Source organism: Bolinopsis microptera, chromosome 5 (assembly GCF_026151205.1).
Source record: "Bolinopsis microptera isolate Bmic1 chromosome 5, MBARI_Bmic_1.0, whole genome shotgun sequence".
NCBI lineage: Eukaryota > Metazoa > Ctenophora > Tentaculata > Lobata > Bolinopsidae > Bolinopsis > Bolinopsis microptera.
The window spans coordinates 6,083,836-6,094,476 of record NC_087076.1 but is presented as its reverse complement, the minus strand read 5'-3'; positions in this window follow the sequence as shown (position 1 = coordinate 6,094,476).

The window sequence follows — 10,641 nt, the reverse complement described above, 5'->3', positions numbered from 1 at the left end:
TTTGAAAGTTGTGAACTATGCGACTCTACTCCAAATTTCATTATCAAGGTAAATAAATTTTAGGAAAGACTCAAACAAACGAAATTTAAAAATAAAGTCAAGTTTTCGATTATAATCAGTGTAAAAAATATATAACATTTGGATATGAGTATTCGTACGAAAGAATTTATGGTTCATTTACACGAGTCACATTATGAAATAAGATGAACCTTCGTGCACATTCTAAGTCCACAACTTTGACAATGACTTTTGACCTTCGACAAACCGCAGACCTTCTTCTTGTAACCAGGTCCTGATGCGTCCTTTACACACTGAACACACCGACTAGGCAGACCTGGACTCACCAAGGGAAGCAATGGTGTGTTTGGGTCACGACTTGTATCATGATCCGTACTCCTCAGAAACTTAGGGTCTTCGGTCTCTAAGTAGCAGTTGGTAAGGGTCCAGGTGCTAAGGCCGTGCAAGGACCTGTTCCTAATAGCAGGAATGAAGAGGGCACGGGCAAGGTCTAATGGGCTTGATAGGTGTACGGGTATATCACCGAGTTGAGTGCTTTGAAGAGAATACCATACTTTGCTGGTTTGCTCTTCATGTACCCGAGACAACTGATGCGCTTTCTAGTCGGATACAGCCATTCATCAACTGTGAGGTATTGTTCAGGTATTAGTGCCGTGGCGAAATTAGCTTGGCACTTTTCGTAAAACTCGCGAATTGCCGTGAACCAGTCTTTTTTCCAATGCCCTGTTTATCGTGTCGCAACTCTTTAGTTTCAAATGTTATTTTCGTCGACAGAAAGAAGAATCTGTTCCTAGACATCACCGCAGGAAATGCTGGAAAGTCAGTCAGAAAGTGAGTAAATAGTCCGCAGATCGTCAAGGGCAGCTCCTCTCCCCGAAAGTAGATAGGCCAATGAAAGGACAATGAAAGCACACATCTCAACCTTGTCAGTTATGCTAATGTAGGTGTAGGTACTTGTTATTCATAAGAAGTTCAGGATAAGTTTTTCCATGAATTCAACGATTCGAGCGTTGGTGTCCTTGACGTTTCAGGTTAATCTGTACATTGATGTTATTGTTGTTGTAACCCGTTCAAATAATTTACAACACCACTTGCAGTTGAAGTTAAACATTCAGACGAATTGGAGATATTTTTACTGGCTAACAATAAAACCTTTAATAGAGGGTCGAAAAGATACATAAACTTTAGGTTGCCATTGGTTCTTCTACTAATTAACATTATTTTAACAATTTCTTGAAACATTTATTCAAATTTTCAGATTTGTCATATTGTTTCTCGTAAACTATAAGTGTTCAAGCGGTCGGCTCAAGTGTGTTGAGTTGAGTGTAAGCTTGATTGGATTAGCCATTGACGTGCATGAAAGGGTGAAGTGCTAGACCCACTATGCCGTTCACTAGGAACCTCAATTTGGTCCCAGAGCTCCTGTATCACGTGATGTGACGCAGTATACCACGTGTTCAGCTCCAATATAGGAAGCAAAATCACTAATAGGCTGGAGAGCAAAAATTGCACTAAAATGAAGCAATTTCGGCATAATTATGCTAATAGCTCTCCGGCCGATTGAAACTTGTTGATAAAAATAATATGGCTGATAGAGGAGATGATGCTGATAAAAGTCATATAAGTCAATATAAAATTGAAATTTATTAAGTAACATTTATTTGTTACTGAACGGGAGGGATGGACGAATCAACCCACCCCCAGTATGATAAGGGTTAAAGGCCAATTCAGCGCAGCTTTCAGCGCAATCACATGATACCCATATCACTAGTCATAATTTTACGGGGCCATAGCTCACGATCTGAGAGCCGACCAGGATCTTCATAGACAAGAATCGGGGAAAGCTCACGATTTGCAGTTACTCTATGCTCCGTTTTTCATAGACTTCTCCGCCATCCTAGACCTCTTTTAAACCTATCATTGTTGTTGTCGAAGAGACAGATGGTCATTGGTAATGGCTAATGTCACTGGCCTTGTCACTGGTCACTGGCCAAATAACTTTTTAACGAACAGACTTGACAATAACGCGAAGCAAGTGGTGAGTATCAGCTGCTCTAAGTTATCTGTCAGTATCCATACCGCGACCGGCATCTTGTTTGTCCTGTGACTTATTCCTCCTGCCTGATTCCAGAAGGAGCTGTCTGTAGTTAAGTTTAACCTTAAGGTAGAACGACCATCTTGCGATCTTTGATTCATAATTGTCGTCGGTAATTTTGGTATTCGTGCCATCTTTCAACTTAACCAATGAAGATATAATTCTCCCCATATCGTTTCAATCAATGAAACATTGTTATCATTAGAAAAAAAAGAAGTTTCAAAATTGTTTAATTTAACCGTCTATGGCCATTCATTTCTTAGTACTTCCTACCCAGTAAAACCAAACATCACTAATGATATGAAAGGGAGGGGGCCGGGGGGGGCGGGGAGGGGCCAAGGGGAGGGGCCGGGGGCCGAGGGGCGAGGGGGAGGGGCCGAGGGGGGAGGGGAGGGGCTAGAACGGAAAAATAAACCCTCCCAAAAGTCAGTACTCACATAAGAGTGTGGTTGTTGACTTGGTACGACTGAGCGTAAAGGAGCCGTTGTGAAGAGTGGTTCTCTAGATGGTATCTAGATACTATCCTCACTGTTGTGGTGTTAGAGAACAAACCCGCTCCCACTGAACACTCGTAACTTAGGTCGTACACCTGCAGTCATGGTTCTTATCACTTCCGTGTTTGGAAATAAGTATTTACTCAGTAATGTTGGTAGTGCCATTAGCTGTGCCCATTGCCCAACGAAGTAAAGGGATTATTTTACAAATTGACATTATTATTTATCAGGAACAAAAGATTTGTTCATTATATTAACTTTAAGTTTTAGGGCTAGCAAAATTGACGCAGCCAAGCTAATGGCGCGAAATCTTCAAGACCAAAATGACATGAATATAAGTAGATGACTTACTTTGTCAGGCCGCATTTGCCCCTGGGCACACTTGAGAGAGACCAGCCCCAGAGCCTTAGCAAGGTCGATACCAGCACTCCAGTGAGGTCTTACCTGGATAGAGTGAGATTTGAATAATAAAAAACTAAATTAATACTTTAAAAAACTAAACTTAAAAAACTAAATTTAAAGTTATCACATACAGATTGGTATTACAACTCGGCAATTAAATCGTTAAATCCTAGTTTTCTAATTAGTTCAACACAGGCTAAGGCGAATAAATGAAAGATATAGTGATAAAATGAGATATAGACTGAAAAACAGGTTGCGATACCTTGCGATACTGCTTGCCAATGCGTATGCTCAAGCGATGAGGCTGTGTCTCATTGCTGTAATCAAACATAAGGGGATGAAGACTTCTCGCAGCCTCGTGAGCTTCATACTGACATGCTGCACCTTCTCCTGAACTGAGCGAGATTGGGTTATGGTACCCGATATTACGGATATTATGGTAAAATAGCATCTTTTATCTTTTATAATCCTTCAAATGATATAAACCGAATAACCAAAAGGCATGGTAAAACATGAATGCTTACTTCTGTTGAGAGAACACGAGAGGGTAGACAGTAAGGTTGACCACCACAAACTTCACATACAGCACAATCTTCCAGCAGAACTTGCTGACTATCTCACATCTCACGTGTATGGGTAGTTTCCGATCCTTCTCATCGCTTGTCATGAAAGTTTTACGGGAAGTTGAAGTGCCGAGATAGGGGAACTGGAGCTTGTATAACTGGGGGAAGCCTTCTAGTTGGAATGCACAGAAGATGTCTGTAGAGGGGTTTATGTCGTAGAATGAGAGGGATTTGGAGTGCTGGATCACACCACCTGCAAGGCAGTTTGTTAAGTTTTTTGGATTTTGAGGGTCTGCAATGAATTTCAGTTATAATCTTTCGTTGGAAAGTAAAATGGCCCAAAAATATCGAGTTGGGAAGAATTTTTTGTGTTTTGATCCAATCAGTTGTTTGAATTTTAATTCTTATCTGCTGTAGATAAGCGATGTAAACAAGTTCGACTATGTTATGTTATCTATACTTCTACTGCCACTGGTACTGACTCTCTGCTTGCTGAATACCTGTACAAAGACAGGTTAGTACCCATTATTATTATAGTTGTTAACAGTTCTTACTTTACAACAGTGATATTCAATACAAGGAGGTGTCACAACAAAATCATTTACTCTCAAATTAGCTGCTCTTTTAGATTAGTTACTTGATTACAACTAATATTATTAGTTACTAATTATCATAACACTTAATACTAATAGGGAAAGTGACTCTGATAGCTACTTGTGACAATATCTTGGAAGTGTATCTTGATGGAGTCCAACATGGACAACAAGACGATACTCTTAAAAACTGGTATCAAATGACAGCGTTCCAGACATCAGAAGCATTGAGGGTGATAGCATTGAAAGGCACTGACTCAGCAGGGGGTAATGATTGGGGTATGATAGCATCACTACAGAACGAGGAAGGAGAGACAATCTTCTTGACAGACACTAACTGGAAATGCTCATCGGTAAAAGAAGCAGGATGGGAGCTGCCAGGATTTCAAGATAGTTCAGATAACTGGCAGAGTGCTTCTAAGATAGCTGACCACGGTGCCACTCCCTGGGGTAATCCATACACAGCTACAATATCACCTGATGCAGACTGGATCTGGGCGGTCGGAGGTGCAGCAGGTTCCACAGCTTACTGTCGCGGAGTAGTAAGACCAGGTCATTTTAATATGTTAACAGAAATTAATACATTTTAGTGGGAGCTGGTATCGTTCTGTTGACTTTTGTTCTGTTGACTGTAGTGAAATTTATCAAGTTGTACACAGTGACAACCGGTGCGGTGGGAAATATTGTTTAAATTTACTTTGTTTATTGGCAAAATTCATGCAAAACTTCAATCTAGTACAGAATTATATTGACACTTAACAGTAACTAGCGTATAATGTAGATGATTTATGTATCATAATTTCAGAATGCACCACTCTCGACTCAACATGGGGAAACGTGCAGACTGAGCCAGTACTGCCAGTTGACCCCGATATAGAGATAACGTTCACTTGTCTAGCAGACCATATCCACAGGGGTGCCAGCAAGGGAACTTGTCTGCAGAGCGGTGCTGTATTCCTGACTAACGGACCTCCACCTCAGTGCTCTTCAATAGGTAAGTAACACAACTTTACAAACTTATGACGTTAGTGCTGAGTTTAATTCTGGGGAACGCCCCAATCAATCAATTCAATCATATATATATTCGATACAACAAACTGAAAACTGTCCAAGTAAACGGCTAGAAATTCTAGTTTATAAGCGGTAAACTAAACGTTTGGACAATTTAAAACAGTTTTGGGGGAAGAGGTACGGTAAATTGGGGTCTGTTAAATTGGAGTACGGTAAATTGGGGTACGGTGAATTGGGGTACGGTAAATTGGAGTACGGTAAATTGGAGTACGGTAACTTAGGGTACGGTAAATTGGGGTACGGTAAATTGGGGTACGGTAAATTGGGGTAAGGTAAATTGGAGTACGGTAAATGAAAATTGGGGTACGGTAAATTGGGGTCTGTTAAATTGGGGTACGGTGAATTGGGATACGGTGAATTGGGGTACGGTAAATTGGGGTACGGTAAATCGGGGTGCGGTAAATTGGAGTACGGTAAATCGGGGTACGGTAAATTGGGGTAAGGTAAATTGGAGTACGGTAAATGAAAATCGGGGTACGGTAAATTGGGGAACGGTAAATTGGAGTACGGTAAATCGGGGTACGGTAAATCTTTTACTGTATTACAACCTTACCTAGATATTATATATTTCCCCTGTTATGTATGAACTTGAAAAAGGTGTAAAATACAGCAAACTGTGCACGATATAAAGAAATCTCTTCTTTCTCACAGTACTATAATACAGAAGTAAGTAGCTGTAATATATTCCGCCCAGAGTATTCTGAATGCTTTACAACCTTACAAAAACTTTTTTGTTTGTATTGATTCAAATTAAATTAATTACTCTTCGAAAGTTTTAACTCAAGAGCCAAAGTACCATTTAGACGTTTGCTTGAATACTCGATTTGTTTTTAACTATACATTGGCTTCGATTTTATTGACTTCGATTTCACAGTATTTGTTGCAAATATTACATCAAACATTGATTGACTTTTGATTTAATTCTTATCTGCTGTAGATAAGCGATGTAAACAAGTTCGACTATGTGATGTTATCTATACTTCTACTGGTACTGACTCTCTGCTTACTGACGACCAATGCCAATAAAGGTTAGTACCCATTTTTATTATAGTTGTTAACAGTTCTTACTTTACAACAGTGATATTCAATACAAGGAGGTGTCACAACAAAATCATTTACTCTCAAATTAGCTGCTCTTTTAGATTAGTTACTTGATTACAACTAATATTATCAGTTATTAATTATCATAACACTTAATAGGGAAAGTGACTCTGATAACTACTTGTGACGATAGCTTGGAAGTGTATCTTGATGGAGTCCAACATGAACAACAAGACGGTACCCTTAAAAACTGGGGTCAAATGACAGCGTTCCAGACATCAGAAGCATTGAGGGTGATAGCATTGAAAGGCACTGACTCAGCAGGGGGTAAATATTGGGGTATGATAGCATCACTACAGAACGAGGAAGGAAAGACAATCTTCGTGACAGACACTAACTGGAAATGCTCATTGGTCGAGGAAGCAGGATGGGAGCTGCCCGGATTTCAAGATAGTTCAGATAACTGGCAGAGTGCTTCTAAGAAAGGTGACAACGGTCAAAATAGATGGGGTGATATATCTGCAATATCACGTGATGCAGACTGGATCTGGGCGGTCGAAGGTGCATCAGGTTCCACAGCTTACTGTCGCGGAGTAGTAAGACCAGGTCATTTTAATATGTTAACAAAATTAATACATTTTAGTGGGAGCTGGTATCGTTCTGTTGACTTTTGTTCTGTTGACTGTAGTGAAATGTATCAAGTTGTACACAGTGACAACCGCGACCGGTGCGGTGGAAAATACTGTTTAAATGTACTTTATTTATTGGCAAAATTCATGCAAAACTTCAATCTAGTACATAATCATATTGATATAAACTAGCGTATAATGTAAATAATTTATGTATCATAATTTCAGAATGCACCACTCTCGACTCAACATGGGGAAAAGTTCAGACTGAGCCAGTACTGCCAGTTGACCCCGATATTCATATAGAGATAACGTTCACTTGTCTAGCAGACCATATCCACAAGGGTGGCAGCAAGGGAACTTGTCTGCAGAACGGTGATGTAGTCGGAGTCCCGACTAACGGACCTCCACCTCAGTGCTCTTAGTAATTGACCATTGTTAATGGTCTGGCCCGGCGCGCGCTACTTCGTAGCACTTGCCGTCATAGCACTTGCGGTGCGTGCTATTTCGAAGAAATTTAGACGAGTAACATCCGTCAACTGTATTATTACCTTACCTAGATATTATATATTTCCCCTGTATGAACTTGAAAAAGGTGTTAGGGTCTGCCCACACGGCCACACTACGCCATGTGGCGACGGGCCACATGGCGTGGGTCAAAAGGCACAGTGTGTTTAGAGCTCCCGCCATATATGTGGCCCGTCTATCTAAACACACTGTGCCACTTGGAGTGGATTTAGCAAGGCGAATTTAGCAAGGCGAATAGAGGCACGGATTTTTAAAATCCGTGCCTCTATTCCCCGAGAGTTTCCACGCCAACTGGCGGGAGCTAGCTCTAAACACACTGTGCCTCTTGACCCACGCCATGTGGCCCGTCGCCACATGGCGTTAGGGGGTGCACGATAAAAATAAACTTGCTCGGATTTAAAAAATTTTTGTACCACTGTTTTCTAGAGACTGTGAGAATTTTCACAATACCAAATTTGTCATACCTTTTTGGAAAGATCAGTGAGTTTCGCCTAGGTGCCATATTTGATGGTGCGCGGCTTTTGGAGCAAAAGTAACTGTAAAAGTCGCGTAATTTGACCAAATTCGTCCAAATTTGACCATTTTTGTCGTATTATTCGGATTTATCTTCAGTTCCTTAAATGAGATCATTCTGGAAATTGGCGAAGACCTTTCAATAGGGCTTTCACAACTGTCCGAAAAATTTGGTGGATATCGGAGTTGATATAATGATAAAAATGGGGCAAAATACGCTGCTTTTAGCTGTAACATAATTTCTGATGGTTGGATATGCTTTAAATTTTGCGGACACTTTCCTTGTAAATCTATGAGTAAGCTTACTAATTTTTGTTGCAATTGGAGGTCGGGAAGAGTACTTAATATTTATTTGTTTGAAGAAAATTGTGCTGGCCGAAATTAGCGCTTAAAAACTATCCTACAGTCGGCACGCGCGGCTCACTGTCGATGGCACACTACCTAATGGCGTAGTGTGGGCAGGAAATCCGTGCCTCTGAATAGAGGCGCAGATTTGCTAAATCCACGCCAAGTGACACAGTGTGTTATGTTTGGGTTAATCGGGCCATGTGGCCCGTCGCCACATGGCGTAGTGTGGACAGACCCTAAAATGCGGCGAACTGTGCACGATATAAAGAAATCTCTTCTTTCTCACAGTACGATAATATAGAAGTAAGTAGCTGTAATATATTCCGCTTCATTGTTATTATAGTCATTACGCAGTGTGGGCAGACCCTTACGAATAATTAATAATCTGAAAATTTAATATTTTTTAGATTACTGGATAAGTTATGTTAAAATATTAACGCCAGATATAATGTTTAATGTCAATAAAAGTTGAAAAGTTAAGGGTTTAGAATTAACACGTGACCAAGTGTAATTGTTAGGTAGGGGTATAGTCCCGGTATAGTAAATTGAGGGTGAACTGGTTTGCAATATCTCAGGTTTGCAATATCTCACGGCCTGTATTATAGTAATTTATAGAATAGTTTTACTGAGAGATTGGTAGTCGGTCTAGACTGTAGTCGGATTAGTTTTGAAGTCTTTATCAGTAGGGTTGAAATGTCCCACGGCGTGAAGCTGTAGTTAGTATTTTATTGATACATGTTACGTATCACAAATATCAGAGATAATATGATATATATTATTCCGCCTTCGGCGGCGCGCGCTTCGCGCGCGAAAAGTGGCATGCAACGTATGTCAAGTATTTTAAGTCTTCGTAATTTAGTAGTTATTTGGAATTGTGAAGTTCCCGGTGGGAAAAGCAGTGGCTTATAAAGATTGTTAAGTTTCAATTTTATTAGAGAGCTTATAGTTATAGTTATACATTATAGTTAAAAGAATACTAACAATTATTCTAACAGCATTGATTTTTGATTATTGTGTTGACAAACTGGCCGAGGTGTTACGACAGTGACATGAGAACAAACTCCCCGAAGACCTATCAACCAGCACTCTACAAAAAGGGAAGCTCACCTTGAACTCGCCGCCTTTCTGCCTTTTCCCTTATCTCCGGCCCGGGGTCATGCTCTGCTGTGCCCGCTCTCTCTCCACTCGTTAATAATTTTCATTATAGGTTTGTAGTTTTAAAGTTAAGTTTTTGGTCATATTGTTATCGTTGCTTTAAATCGTATCAAAATGTTGATGTTAAGATTAGTTCATACTTAAGTTAAGTTTTGTTGCAGAATGCATAATATGCGGTTAAGATATTTATACATAATACCTCACCAGATTGTCTCGCCGCTACTACTTGTTTTCGATCGACCCTTCCAGCAACTAGGCTAAGCTATGGGGATCTATTCCCGAGGTATTGTTCTTACATTAAATATTAATCAAATGTTCATAAAAATAGTATTTTCGACTTGTTTAATGTTGATCCACGTTTTGTAGTATTAGAATTAGATTCATTTATTGTCCGCTAATTATCAGTCCTAATAGTTCATTAATTCCTAGGTGATATTACGGTGATACCCATCTCTCCTGCTCTGCTTGTCCTTACCTAAGTTCCACCCGAAGTATTGCATCGTAAGTTATTTGAGCCTTATTTGTTTAGTTCTTACAAAAGTTGTACTTTCCTTTATTTAATTTAGCCTAATTAGTTAATAATTGTTACTAGATAGTCGGTCCTTTTATTTATAATTTGTCTCTTTTCAGACCGTTCCTAACCGTTGTGAGACTAAGTCTATGAGTATGATATGAGAGAATGAAGCCTTATCACGGTCAGTCACTATAGAGTTATTGTAATTGTATTGTTAAGTGTTGATAGTTATTAGTATTACCTATTATTGTTTGATCCGTGCGGCCGTGTCCCGACATTCTTAATTAAGTTCATCGTTATAATTAATGCGGTCTGGAAACATTGTATTGTTCTACGTTTACTTCAGAGAGAGAGACAACTGGCACTGCAACCTTGTGAAACATCATCCAATCGACCGATCGTCCTTACTAATTGCTTTCCACCTCACCACATCCGCTGCCACCTTACTTGGGGTAAACGGACTTTCGTTATGATAGTTGATTCAATATTGTGGTCATATTTAATACAATTATTTTACAATCTTATATACTTGTTTCAATTGGTTATCTTCCAGATATAAATTCACCTAAAAGTTCGAAGTCCATAATTACAATATAATTTCCTGTCATAAATCTACCCTTGTACACATGAGAGTTTGGGTTTGAACTGTGCCCTGAGCGAGTCTCAAACCGGGAGGT